This window comes from Taudactylus pleione, unplaced genomic scaffold (genome assembly GCF_031769625.1).
Source record: "Taudactylus pleione unplaced genomic scaffold, aTauple2 ptg000276l, whole genome shotgun sequence".
Lineage (NCBI taxonomy): Eukaryota > Metazoa > Chordata > Amphibia > Anura > Myobatrachidae > Taudactylus > Taudactylus pleione.
In genome coordinates, this window is record NW_028284678.1 from 15,114,325 (window position 1) to 15,129,071 (window position 14,747).

Here is a 14,747-nt window from a genome sequence, read left to right on the forward strand (position 1 = left end):
AGGTTTAAAGTCCCATGAAGGAGTAGAGTGAGAGAAGGGAAGTAGTGCTCTGCCCTCCGTAATGTGGAGGGCAGAGCAGTGCTCTGCCCTAACTCATGTTAGAAGAGCCAGACTGTGATCATTGAGGGAACTAGATATGGAGCTCTGAACCCCTATTGGAGGAAAGGGCCATATGAGGAGATAAAATCCATTGTTTGAGTACTGGGGCAAATTAGGTGGACCCAGACTGTTAGACATGACCAACCTCTGGCTCTCCCAACTGTTGTGGATCTACAATCCCCAGTATGCTTTGCCTGTAGATAGCCAGCTAGTAGCTGGTACTGCAAGCTGGGACTTGTAGTTTCACAACTCCTGGAGAGAGACAGGTTGGCCAGCCATGTTCAACATGGGGATGACAGATCAGTAAATAGTGTTACTCTGAATAACATTTGCTCAATAGTGTTATTGCTGCCTATGTGTGGTTAGTAGTGCTCCGCGCTGGAGGGATGTGTGTATTCTGGGCAGCTTGACACCTCATCCCTGACACTTTCTATCTACATAGCTGTAATTCAGTCTGAGAAGACACTGGCAGCAGCTCCTCCTCCTGCTCCTCTTTCAGCCAAACTAATAGGTGACTCCAGGTTTAGAAAATTTGCTTAGAATTTGCATCTTGGCAAACCAAGACAATTGGGTAAGCTATACTAACCATACACATAAATGATCCTTTGAGTCTCCTTTATGCATTACACTGGGGAACAAAAATTTTTTTTTCTACATCAGGGTCCATAAGGTATCCATAGGATACCTTGGGGTATAGGTGATGACGTCAGGCATCGGGCACCATAGAGTTAAGTTTTCAGCCTCCCAGGATGCACTAGGGTCCCCCTCCTATACCCCGCCCCCGAGCCAAGGCATCTCAGTTTCGTTTGGTGCCCGGCCGGAGTCGGATGCACCTGTTTAGAGGGGGGCTAAGAATAGCCCCTGAAGTTTTCTTCTATGCAGCTGTGGCTGCACATCTGGAAGTACAGCATGGACAGTCAGTGCTGACGTCCATGCTGTCTTCCCTACACCCCCGCCGGTACCAGAACGCCGGTACCGACCCGGGGATGCTGGTAAGCATCTGGGGTCACAGCTAGCGGTGACCCCTGGTGTTTGGGACCATGGTCGGATCCAAGGGGGCAGCAGGTAAGCAGCGGGGTCCCGCGGTGGGACCCTGCTGAAACATAGTCCAGAGTCCACAGGCAGGGGGCTCCCTGGGGACTGGCTGCAGCGTGGAGCCAGGTACCTAACCTGCGCTTCCACTACCCCCCTGGGACCGCGGCTGAGCGGTAGCACTGCGGCGTCCCAGAGGTTAATTGCATGCCAGGGGAGCGCGCCTTCCCTGTACACAGCCGGCGCCTCCCCCGCTGCACACAGTCCTCTCTGTGCTGACTGGCCCTGTGGCAGCGTTCCTCCCCCAGGCCGGCCTCCTCTCTGCTCCTCGGTGGCCATCTTTACATAGAAGCTTGGTGAACGCTGCTGGAAGCTTTTGATCGGTGGCATTGCGGTCTGGGTCCCCCGGCATACCTCTCCTCCGTTGGTTCAGGTCTGTGTATGCAGCGCTGTGTCCTACCAGGCTCTGCGTAGTTGAGAATCAGCGCTGATGGTGCAGGAATTGATTTCTTTGCATTGTATGTGACTTCTGCTAGCGTCTGCTGCCTGTACTTTCATTTTCTACTGTCAGCCATTTCACTGTCCCTGATCTTTTTCTGCTAAAGCCCTTGCGGTGCGGTGCTTGCAGGGTGGTCTCACACTATACTAACAAGTATCAGTGAGAGGGGTCACATACTTACCATCATGTCTGAGAGTGACTTTCCTCTCCAGCTTATGTGTACTACGTGTAAGGTACCAATAGCGGAGGGGGAGGGTAGCGCGGAGGGGCTATGTCGGCAGTGTTATTTATTGGCGTGGCCAATTACTGTCACGGCACCGGTACAGGAGCCGCCCTGGGCTTGTTTCGCCAAAGCGTTTACAACCCTCGTGGGCCAGTTAGCTCCGCAGCCTGCGTTCTCACAGATGGGATTGTCCCAGCAGTCAGTGGTGTCACCCATGCAGGGTTTCCCGAGACAATTGATTGTACCCCACAGTCTCCTTATTTCCCCTCCCCAAGTCTCTCAGGAGCCTGCGTGGGTTAATTCTCTGACAAGTGTCAGAGGCCTCTGTGTTGAGGCCACATAAGCGGCCGGTGGCGTCTCTGTCCGCTCCTTATGAGGATGACGACGTGACATCTGATGATGGGGAGATTCTGGATCTTTCGGACCAGGAACCTCTCCATACTAAAGAGTCGGACGCTAGGTCCAAGGTTTATATTCCTGGACTTATTCGGGCAGTCTTCACAGCTTTAGTGATTGAGGATGAAAATCCTCCGGTGTCCAAATCTAAATATGCCTTTTTTAAGAATATTAAGGGTGACGCCACAGTGTTTAATCTTTCAGGTCAGTTAGTGGACCATTTAGAGGAGGCGTGGAAACATCCGGGCAAACGGTATCAGCCTCAGAGGTGCTATGGGTGGCTTGTGCGTTTGCGGATAATTATTTTTCTAAGTGGGAATCCCCTCCACAGGTAGATTCTCATGTGACATGCCTAGTCCGAAGTGCCACATTGCCCATGCCCTCCATGTCTTCCTTGAAGGATGCTACGGACCGTAAGGTGGAGATCTGCCTAAAGTCCGTTTATTCCCTTGCGGGGGGGCAGCTAGGCCGGCTATGGCCATTTGTTGGGTTGCCAGAGCTATGGAGCGCTGGGCTGATAGTTTGGAGGTGTCTTTCGATTCCGACTGTTCGGCTGAGCAGACCGAGTTGATAGGCAATCTCCGGGATTCGGCCACTTATATCAATTAAGCGGCCTTGAATATCAGTACCCTGGCGTCTCGGATTTCTTCGGCAGCTGTAGCTGCTCGTCGCACCTTATGGTTGCGATCTTGGAAGGCGGACGCTGATTCCAAGAAGGGCTTGGAAGCTTTGCCTTTTAATGGAGAAGTCCTATTTGGTCCGGATCTGGACAAAATCGTAGCCACGCTGGCGGCAGCCAAATCGGCATGTCTGCTGCGGTTCCTTCCAGTTCAGGTACGTCGTCCTTTCGGCCTTACAGGGCCCAGGGTAGGCCTATGACAGTCTTTTCCCAGACAGGCTGGCCCAAAAAAATCGGCCAAGCCCCGGAAACAGGCCTGGAGTACCAGACGTCCGGCCCCTAAGCCAGAGACAAGCCTGCGGCCTGACGGGCCGGGCCTCCCTTTGGGGGATCCCAAAGTGGGAGGCCGCCTGCTGCGGTTCGCCCAGTGTTGGTTGGTTACCACGACAGACACTTGGGTTCACGAGGTGGTTTCTCACGGGTACGCCCTCTCCTTCCATCAGACCGGAACAAAGCCATGGAACTACGGAAGGTTTTGCACACTATGCTCCAGGCTGGAGTTATAGTGCCTGTTCCTTTCTCCCAGAGGGGCCAGGGTTTCTATTCCAATCTATTTTTGGTGCAGAAACCCAATGGGTCGTATCGTCCGATCCTCAACCTCAAAGCACTCATCAAGTCTTTGCGGTTGCTGAGGTTTCGGATGGAGACCCTACGGTCCATCATTCTGGCGCTGGAACCTGGGGATTACATGGTGTCGTTGGACATACAGGACGCTTACCTGCATGTCCCTATTCTTTTACGCCATCAACAGTTCCTCAGGTTTGCAATCCGCAACGATCACTTCCAGTTCCGGGCGTTACCAGGCTGGCGACAGCAGCACGTGTATTCACCAAGGTGATGGCGGTCATGGCGGCTTCCCTGCGGCTGCAGGGAGTCCGCGTGTTACCGTACTTGGATGACCTTCTGTTGGTGGCAGGATCTCCAGAGCTCCTTCTACGTCACTTGGACCTGACCATTGCGGTCCTGCAACGGCACGGCTGGTTAATAAACTGGCAGAAGTCCACCCTGATCCCGTCTCAGAGGATTCTGCACCTCGGAGCCTTATTGGACTCCGGACAGCAAAGGATCTTTGTGACGGGGGAAAAGATCTCGGCCTTGCAGTTGAGGGTGCGCAGTTGTCTGCAGAATCGCCGTGTGTGTCTGCACTCGGCGATGAGGTTACTGGGCTCATGGTGTCGGTATTCGACATGGTGGAATATGCCCAGTTTCACTCCAGACCTCTGCAGCACTTGATCCTGTCCAAATGGAATGGACTGCCTCAGAGTCTAAAATCCCAGACGATAGTGCTCACTCCGGAGGTTCGCCTGTCCCTAGCCTGGTGGTTGCAGACGACCCATCTCAGCAAGGGTCGTCCATTCTGTGTGGCGAATTGGGTCCTGTTGACAACGGAAGCCAGTCTTCGGGGCTGGGGAGCAGTCACGGGTCCACACTTGTTCCAGGGCAGGTGGACTCTGGCGGAAGCAGAGCTTCCAATAAACATCTTGGAGCTCCGCGCGGTTTTCAATGCTCTCCAGCAGGCACATCGGGTTCTCCAAGGTCACCCCGTGCAGGTCCAGTCGGACAACGCCACCACCGTGGCCTACATAAATCGGCAAGGAGGAACCCGAAGTCGGGCGGCTCTCGTAGAGGTGTCCCGAATCCTGGTTTGGGCGGAGCACAATCTCCTGCCATATCAGCAGTATTCATCCCGGGAGTCCTAACTGGGAGGCGGACTTTCTCAGTCGCCAGGACGTTCATCCGGGGGAATGGTCTCTGCACCAGGACGTCTTCCAACTTCTGGTGGACAGGTGGGGTCTTCCAGAGATCGACCTCATGGCGTCACGGCACAACAACAAGTTGCCGGTGTACGGGTCTCGCACAAGAGACGAAAAGGCGGCTCTGGTGGATGCTCTGTCCGTCCTGTGGATGTTCCAGTTTGCTTATCTGTTTCCTCCGTTTTCCCTTATTCCACGGGTAATCCGGTAATTCAAACAGGAAGGAGGGACGCTCCTGTTGATAGCTCCCGCGTGGCCCCGGAGGCACTGGTTCTCAGACCTCCAGGGACTGTCTGTGGACATTCCTCTGCGGTTGCCGTTACGTCCGGACCTCCTGTCACAGGGTCCTTGTCTTCACCCGGACCTGACTCCGCTGTCTTTGACGGCGTGGCTGTTGAGACGGCCATGTTAAGGTCCAGGGGGTTTTCCAGCTCTGTAGTGCAAACTATGCTAAGGGCTCAGAAACCGTCTTCTGCAAGGATATACCATCGTGTGTGGCATACGTTCTTCCAGTGGTGTCGACCGAGAGGTTATGCCCCTCGGGAGTTCCGTCTGGCTAGAGTGTTAGCTTTCCTACAGGCGGGACTGGACCATGGGCTTCGCCTTGCGTCTCTGAAGGTGCAGGTGTCTGCCCTGTCCGTCTGGTTCCATCTTAGGATTGCTGCAATCCCTGATGTGCGCACCTTTATGCAAGGTGTTCTCAGAATTCAGCAACCTTTTGTTCCACCGGTGGCACCTTGGGATTTAGCTGTGGTCCTGAGGGCTCTCCAGGGACCGCCGTTTGAACCACTGGGCTCAGTGGACCTCAAATGGCTGACAGCTAAAACAATTTTCCTTCTGGCCATTGCTTCGGCCAGACGTGTTTCTGACTTAGGGGCTCTCTCTTTTCTGATTTTTCATAGGAATAGGGCGGTGCTGCGCACTCGTCCTGGTTTCCTTCCTAAAGTTGTTTCCAGTTTTCACATCAACGAGGAAATCATTGTGCTGGCTTTTAACTCCCCTGATCTTTCAGTGGGTGAGGCCACTTTGGACGTTGTGCGGGCCTTAAGGATTTATGTTGACCGCACTTTTTCGTTTAGGAAGTCGGACGCCTTGTTTGTCCTCTATGGCTTCTGTAAAAAGGGTTGGCCTGCTTCAAAGCAGACTTTGGCAGGCTGGATTCGTATGGCCATTTCAGAAGCTTATCTTCATGAAGGCCTTCTGGTTCCTTCCTCTGTGAGGGCTTATTCCACTAGGAATGTGGGTCCTTCGTGGGCAGCTCGACGTGGTGCCTCTGCAGTCCAGATCTGCAAGGCTGCCACATGGTCCTCGGTCCATACCTTTTGTGAGGTATTACGCGTTTGACACCATTGCCTCTCAGGATGCTTCCTTCGGGCGGCGGATTCTCCTTTCAGCACAGGAGTGTCCCCACCCTTAAAGGATACTGCTTTGGGACATCCCCAAGGTATCCTGTGGATACCCTATGGACCCTGATGTAGAAAATATGAGATATGGTAAGAACTTACCTTTGTTATCTCTATTTCTATGAAGTCCATAGGGTTCGACAGGACTCCCGCCCTGTCGCACCTGTGCTGCAGATGGGCTTTGCTCTGGTCACCGGTTTTTCCGTCTCCCTCTGGTGAGAATGTGATTCTTGTGTGTGTCCAGATCTTTTTTTTCTCTCTCTTCCTTCTCCTCCTCCGGCCTATGGCTTGGTACGTAACTGAGATGCCTTGGCTCGGGGGTGGGGTATAGGAGGGGGGGACCCTAGTGCATCCTGAGAGGCTGAAAACTTAACTCTATGGTGTCCGATGCCTGACGTCATCACCTATACCCCAAGGTATCCTGTGGAACCCTATGGACTTCGTAGAAATCGAGATAACAAAGGTAAGTTCTTACCATATCTCATATTTTTTTCCATAGGGCTCCACAGGGAGACCTTGGGGTGTAGGTGGTGGTTGAGGACCGGGCACCACACAGTTAAAGCTTTCAGCTCCCAGGATGCACTGGTCCAACCCCCTATACCCCGAGTCAGAGGCACATCAGTTTTGTCATTGCCCGGCCGGAGTCTGGTCACCATTATGCAGTGGGCTGCTTAGGCAGCCCCAAATGCTTTTATTTTATGATTTATTTATTTTTTTGTTTCCTGTTGAGCGAGCAGCAGCAGACTGTCCACAGGACGTCTGCGCTGCCGCTCCGTCACCCCTCCGGGCGCCACAACACCAGCTTCAGCTGGGGTTTGTGACTTCCTGCCTGTCTGTTTATTTCTCTATACCGTCAGTATATAGCTTTCCCTTTTCTTTTCTACTTTTCCCTAACATAAGGGTGTATTCAGGGGTTTTCCTGTGCCTCACATCTCTAAAACAAATGTATTTGTGAGGGTTGTCACATAGAGTTGGTTACTGCACTGTGCCATATTTGTGCTGTGTGCTCCTGCAGCTTGCCCAAGCATAAGACAGGATCAGTATATTGCTTTCCTACTTGTATCCTACATACCCAGTGGTTGCATTATACACAGTGCCATATTGTGTGCTATACTACTCTACAGCTGTGTCTAGCAAAGGCAAGAGTAGCAAGCAAGCATCTGCTCCCATACTGCTATCATACAAATGATGATGTGTTGCAGGCTTAAGAGGATTTGATACAAGATGGGTTGTGTGTTAAGTATCATACAGTACTCCACCAGGCCCATCAGACCCCCCAGCTGCTGCACAAGAGCCCCTCTGTGCTTCCTTTTCTCAGGTGCTGGCTACTATTGCGGCCCGCCTAGCGGTACCGACTGTAATTCCCCCTCTGGGGTTGCCACAACAGGTTCAGGCAATACAGGTACCTCCTGTGCCCCCTCCATGGGTAGATGTACTCTAGCTCGGTACAGAGTCTGGTGGCAACCTCTACAGCCTTTCAAATTATGTTTCAAGGTGTTATCTTCACAGTCCACGCAGCTGTCAGATTCTAAAAGGTCATCTGAGGAGGCAGAAGATGCTGATCTCTCTAACACTTTACTCTTCTCAGGGGGAGGACGATAGTCAGTCTAAAATGAAATCCTGCCTTGGTGCGAGCTGTCAGATCCATTTTACTCATAGAAGATGATGAGCCAGCCCCTAAATCAAAGCACCCACTGTTGAAATGACAAAGTGGCGTCAGCAGAGTTCCCTCTATTGGATAAACACACGACTGCAGCCGGGCAGACGCCTGGTAAGAGGTTTAAGCCCTTAAAACATCTGATGACCTGTTATCCATTTCCTGCGGCTCATTGTTCAAGATGGGAGACTCCCTCCTGCGGTGGATTCACGTTACGCATTTGATAAAAAGCGCTACGTTGCCATTCCCTACAGTATCCTCTTTGAAGGACCCTACGGATAGAAAGGTTGAATCTTGCCTTAAATTGATATACTCTCTTTCAGGGGCTGTTGCTTGTCCAACCATGGCTATTGCATGGGTGGCTAAAGCTGGGCTGATGCCCTTAAAGACACTCTTCCCTCAGATACAAATAAAAGAAGTAGCAGCGCTATGATGTATATAATATCAATGAGTATACATAGATGGACATGAAAAAAAGACACTTTAATAAAATATTAAAAGATAAATGTATCACTAATAACATGAGCAATAAGCCTCTTCCAATTGACTATTCAATTTGAACAGTGCCCGTTCCTATATATGCTTCTGGATGATAGATGCAAGATAATATCAATCTCCGTTTGAGAGAAACTTATTTGTCCAGTGGATGCCAGTAGAGGGATGGTCCTATTGGCATAAAGTTCCATATGCTGCACTCAGAGCCCTCAGATGTCCGTGGTGTGAATAGGGTGTTCAAATCCAAATGGGTATACACAGATATTTCCAAAAGGAGTTCCAATTCTTTTAATTACCGGAAAGCTGGTCCAGGCTTGTTATGGTGTCCAGTAGAAGTCACAAGGTCACTTGTTGGATAGAGGCAAAGGCAACTGACTCGTTTCGCTGTATATATGTAGCAGCTTTTTCAAAGCTCTTCCCTCTGATGCTTCTAGGGATCAGATGTCTCTCGTTGCTCACATACGAGATGCAGCTTCCTATATTGGAGAAGCGACATTGGATGCCAGTCTACTAACCTCCACAGTCTCGGCCACGGCAGTGTCTGCCTGCCGTACCCTGTGGCTACGCTCATGAAAGGCAGCTGCGGATTCCAAGAAAGGCCTAGAAGTGTTACCCTACAATGGGGAGATCTTGTTTGGCCCAGATCTTAACAAGATTGTAACCACATTGGTGGCATGAAAAACTGCATTTCTGCCTTCAGCAACTACTACTGCAAAGCCTCGGACTACATCTTTTAGGTCCTTTTCGTCCTCAAGGAAAGCCTAAAGTCAGTCCTTTCCTAGGCAGTCAGCTTCCGCTAGGGCCGCCAAGACCAAGCAGGCCTGGACCACCAGACACCCTGCTTCAAAATCCGAGGACAAGCCTTCAGCCTGACGGGACGGGGATCCCAGAGTGGGAGGCCGACTTCTTCAATTTGCCCAGGGCTGGTATCAAACCACCACGGAAGCTTGGATAAGAGAAGTGGTCTCTCACCGGTACGCCCTCTCATTTCTTCAACGGCCACCCCACCAGTTTTTCTAGAGAGCCCTCCTTCGGACCCAAGCAAGGCCCTACAAATCCAGAAAGCCATACAGTCCTTGCTGCAAGCAGGGGTAATTGTGCCAGTCCCGCTATCACAGCAGGGGACCGGTTACTATTCTACTCTTTCTGGTTCAGAAGTCGAATGGGTCTCATCGGCCTATCTTCAACCTCAAATCCCCTAACACATTCCTCAGGGTACCCAGGTTCAGGATGGAAACACTTCGCTCAATCATCCTAGCTATGGAGCCTGGGGACTTTATGGTATCTCAGGATGCGTACCTACATGTACTTATAGCGCCCTCCCATCAGCGATATCTCCTGTTTGCTATACTACAGCAACACTTCCAATTTCAGTCTCTGCCCTTTGGACTATCCACAGCTCCATGGCTGTTTACCAAAATTATGGCTATCATGGCGGCCCACCTGTGTGGTCAGGGTGTCCAACTGTTTCCATACCTGGACGTCATCCTGCTCCTAGCAGGATCCCCAGAGTTACTTCACCGACTTCTGCAGCTAACCATTGCTTTCCTGCACAAGCACGGATGGTTAATCAGCTGAAAGTCCTCCCCGAATCCTTCACAAAGAATGATTCATCTGGGAGCCCTGCTGGATTCTCAGGGTCAGAGAATCTTTCTGACATAAGATCTCCACGCGTCCACTATGAGTGCGCTGATTCCTCCACAGTCGCCGAGTGTCGATCCGCTCAGGAATGCAGGTTCTGGGATCCATGGTGTCCACCTTTCGTCAAGGTGGAGTATGCTCAGTTCCACTCCATGCTTTTGCAAAGGCTGATCCTCTCTAGGTGGAATAGGTTACCCCATCAGATCAAAGCTCAGACGATGGTGCTCTCTCCGGAGGTGCAACTGTCCCTATATGCCCCTTTTGGATCCCGGACTGGGTATTCCTAACAATGGACGCCAGGGGGCTGGGGCGCAGTTGACCGGTCAACACTCCTTCCAGGGCTGTAGGACATTAGTCGAATCAACCCAGCCAATCAACATAATGGAACTTCCAGCTGTTTACCGGGCCCTCCTATTGGCTTAAGACATACTTCAGGGAAAACCTGTACATGCACAGGCCGACAATGTCGCAACAGTGGCTTACATCAATCATCAAGGAGGCACTCGAAGTCGGTCAGCAATAACAGAAGTGTCACACATTCTGACATGGGCCGAGGGTCACCTCCCGGCCATCTCTGCGGTGTTCATTCCTGGAGTTCTCAATTGGGAAGCAGACTTCCTCAGCCGTCACGACGTGCATACCGGGGAATGGTCTCTTCACCTAGAGGTTTTTCAACTCCTAGTGAGCAGATGGGGCCTTCCAGAGGTGGACCTCATGGCCTCCCGACACAATCACAAACTGCCGCTGTATGGGTCCAGAACATGAGATGCCGAGGCAACCTTTGTAGACGCACCAGTATGCGTACCTATTCCCTCCAGTCCCCCTTCTTCCTCAAGTTCTTCGGAAGTTCAAAGAAGATGGAGACACTGTCCTGCTGGTGACTACAGTTTGGCTCAGACATCATTGGTACTCAGATCTTCGGAGTCTCTCCATCGACACTCCGTTCCTGTTGCCTCAACGACTGGACCGGTTGTCTCAAGGTCCTTGCCTTTACCTGGACCTGGGTCGTCTGTCTTTGATGGCGTGGCTCTTGAGACATCCCTCCTGAGGGCCAAAGATTTTTCTAGCTCTGTGGTCAAAACTATGCTCAGAGCGCATAAGCCAGTCTCTGCTCGAATCTACCACAGAGTGTGGCATACGTATTTCCAATGGTGTCGTATCAGAAGCTACGACCCTCAAGTGTTTAGGATTTCCAGAGTCCTGGCCTTCGTTCAAGCTGGATTGGACCTTGAACGCCGCCTGGCCTCACTGAAGGTGCATGTCTCTACTCCTATCCATTTGGTTCCAGCGTAAACTTGCTCCACTACCGGATGTCCACACCTTCCTCCAGGGTGTCCTCCGTATCCAACCTCCCGTTTGTCCCTCCAGTGGCTCCATGGGATTTGTCAGAAGTTCTTCGTGCCATCCAGGGTCCTCTGTTCGAACCTCTGGAATCTGTGGACCTTAAGTGGCTCACAGCGAAGAGTCTTTTTCTTCTGGTTATGTCGTCCGCTAGAAGGGTGTCAGATTTAGGGGTGCTCTTCTGTCGCTCTCCATTTCTGATATTCCATCAGGACAGGGCTGTGCTTTGGACTCGCCCTGGTCTCCTTCCAAAAGTTGTTACTAGTTTCCACATTAATGAGGAAATTGTAGTCTCTGCTTTTCAATCACCAGACCTATCGGCAGGTGAGGCATCCTTGGATGTGGTCCGTGCCCTCGGGATATAAGTGGACTGTACCAGTTCCGTTCGGAGATCAGATTCCTTATTTGTGCTCTATGGATTTCACAAGAAGGGATGGCCAGCCAACAAACAGTCATTTCAAGCCATCTAGCCAATGTCTATCTCACAGGCTTACACACAGGCAGGCCTTCCGTTACTGTTACTGCTCATTCTTCTCACTCTGTGGCTCCTTCGTGGACAGCTTGCCATGGAGCCTCAGCTGAACAGCTTTGTAAGGCGGCCACGTGGTCCTCTGTCCATACCTTCCTGAGGTTCTATGCCTTTGATACATTTGCCTCTCAGGATAATTAATTTGGGCGCCGGCTTCTCTCAGCGCAGGAGCGTCCCCACCATTGAATGACTGCTTTGGAACATCCCCAAGGTCTCCCTGTGGAGCCCTATGGACCCTGAAGGAGAAAATGAGTTATGGTAAAACTTACCTTTTGTAACTTTTTTCGAAGTCCATAGGGTCCACAGGGCCCCCGCCCTGACGCACCAGGCTTCATATGGGCTATGTTTCTGGTCACCGGTTTCCCGTATCCTTCAACGTGAGAGAGTGATTCTTGTGTGTACCAGTCTTCCTTCTCTCTACTCCACCTCTGGCGTTTGGCTTGTCACGAACTGAGGCGCCTCGCGGGTGGGGTTTAGGGGGTTGCACCAGGCATACTGGGAGCTGAAAGCTTTAACTGTGTGGTGCCCAGTCCTCAACCACCACCTATACGCCAAGGTCTCCCTATGGACTTCGAAGAAAGAGAGTTAACAAAGGTAAGTTTTACCATCACTCTCATTTTTTCCTTGCCAAGGATTTAAGATTGGTTTGAGAATACTCGCAGGTCTTATTTTTGCATTAGATTTCGCTATAGCTGAATTGGCTCCAGTTTTCAAATTAATGAAAAATTATAAAATTCAATTATTTTCTCCATTTGAAGTACCATACTAGTCTAGGCCTGCTTTACTTAACAGAATCGACTTAGTTTTGGTTTTTTAACTACCCTCTTTCAACAATAAGAAGAATTTGTTTTATTTGTGATCACGTAGCTTGTAGTCACGTTTGAGACACATTCAAATCTCCAATAACCCTGGGAAGAGGCGTGGCAGAGCACTGCTGAGCCTGCTGGGATATCCTCAGACCACAGCCACGCCTCCTCCCAGCATACAGAGAGGAGTAATGGAGAGGACTGAGTGCCACAGTTAGCACAGCTCCTGTTCGGCCCTTTCTCTGTCCCTCCACAACTAATTTCCCGTTGTTTGGGCTTGTTTGGTTCAGTACGTCCTCGGCTTTTGCTGGGAGTTAGCACTGCATGTGTGAAACCATACATTTTCACCGTAAAAATTAGTTCTTCTCGGAGACGGTGTACTAACACCCCTGATGTTTTTTGTTATATTTGTAGCAAATATATTGTTTCTTTTGCAACACTATAACTGTATTCGTAAAACAAGCGTATCAGGTTTATTTTGTACGTCACATAAGCCAGCAAGACAAGATTTGGGTGCCTCACAAAGTTTGTAAAACCTGCATCGCAATTGGACTAGAGGTGATCGAAAAAGGACTTAATTTCGGTATACCTATGATGTGGTGTGAGACAAAATATCAGTTGAGTGACTGCTATTTTTGTGCTGTAAATGTGAAGGGTATGAATCGATTTAAGAAACGCAAATGGAAATACCCAAATATGAATTCCGCAATACAACCACATAGCGAAGATTTACCTGTACCATCATTCAGTTCTTTGTGCAAAGTTGAATGTGATTATGTGGAAATGTTAATTTCATCCAGTGTAAGTGACAACTTAGATGAAAGTGAGTTTGAAGAAAGTTCCTCTACTCCAAACAAATTTTCTCAAAAGGAACTAAACGATTTAATTTGTGACTTGAATTTATCGAAGAAAGGAGCTGAGCTTTTAGCATCCAGACTTCAAGAAAAGCACTGTCTTCAGCCAGATATTACTATACTGTTGGAGTCTGCAGAGGGACTGCCCACAACAAGACTAAACAAGAAAATCCTACAAAAAAACGGTTCTCATAGCTTCCTAACCCTTATGAATGTAATTATCCTGTGTCCTTTTTATTACATTTTACGAATCAAATTTAATCAGAATAAAAAAAAAATATCTTAACTATTTTTAACATTGATTAATTTTTCATAAATATTAAAGACATATGCATATCTCAAAAACTGGAGCCAATTGAAAAATAAGCATGTCATATTCATGATCAGGAGCACAAAATTAATCGAAATCGACTCTTAAATCCCTGGCAACAGATTGACTGTTCCCCAGTGTTATGTATGGATTCCACCCTCGTTCAGCAGCATTATTTTTTACTCATACGATAAATAGAATAGATACCAGCGCTATACCCACATAAATATGATGGACGGTTTTTTAAAATATAAAGAAATATCTAAATTTATTCCACTATCATATTGTAATAGTGCACAATGAAGAGATTTTAGCATGTATGCTTACACAAAACACACAGATAAAATCACATACTATGCAAGGATATAAATAAATGAATAAAATATAACTTCCAAATGACTTATACTGGAGTTAGGACCCCTCTGTTTGTCCAAAGGATTAAATTGAGAAGCATATAGATTACCAGTCCGTGGAAATGAGTTCTCAAAGTTTCCTTTTTAACATCCACCATGCAATAGTTAGGTTGTGAGATGATGTCCACCAATAAGTCTATTCATGCCGCAATCATGCCCAGAGGGGCTGGTAAATAAGTCCAGGAAGCATCTAGTTAATCTTGGGAGTTCAAGATGTAAGCTTCTCAACGCGTTTCGCTGGGGTATGGTCCCCCTGCTTCCTCAGTAAATGTATAGGTGTTTGGGTCAGCAGTATGTCTTAAATAACCACTCATTAAATTAGAATTAAAAACACATGTAGTTTATTAGTGCCTAGTAGAAAAGAAAGAGAAAAAAAAACCTCCATCAAAATATTTAAACTCTTATTCAGGCAATCCTACGTATTCCCAACTGTACATACATATGTTTTCTAATGAATAATCGTAAAAACCCAGCTTATATATCTACATTAAGTTTGAGTTAAATTTCTTTCGTCATTGGTATCTCGATCACGTGACTGGTCTTCTCATGTGATCCCTTCCCTACCAGTAATATGTGCAGAAGTTGTCCCGACCACATGACTAGTCCGGTCACGTGA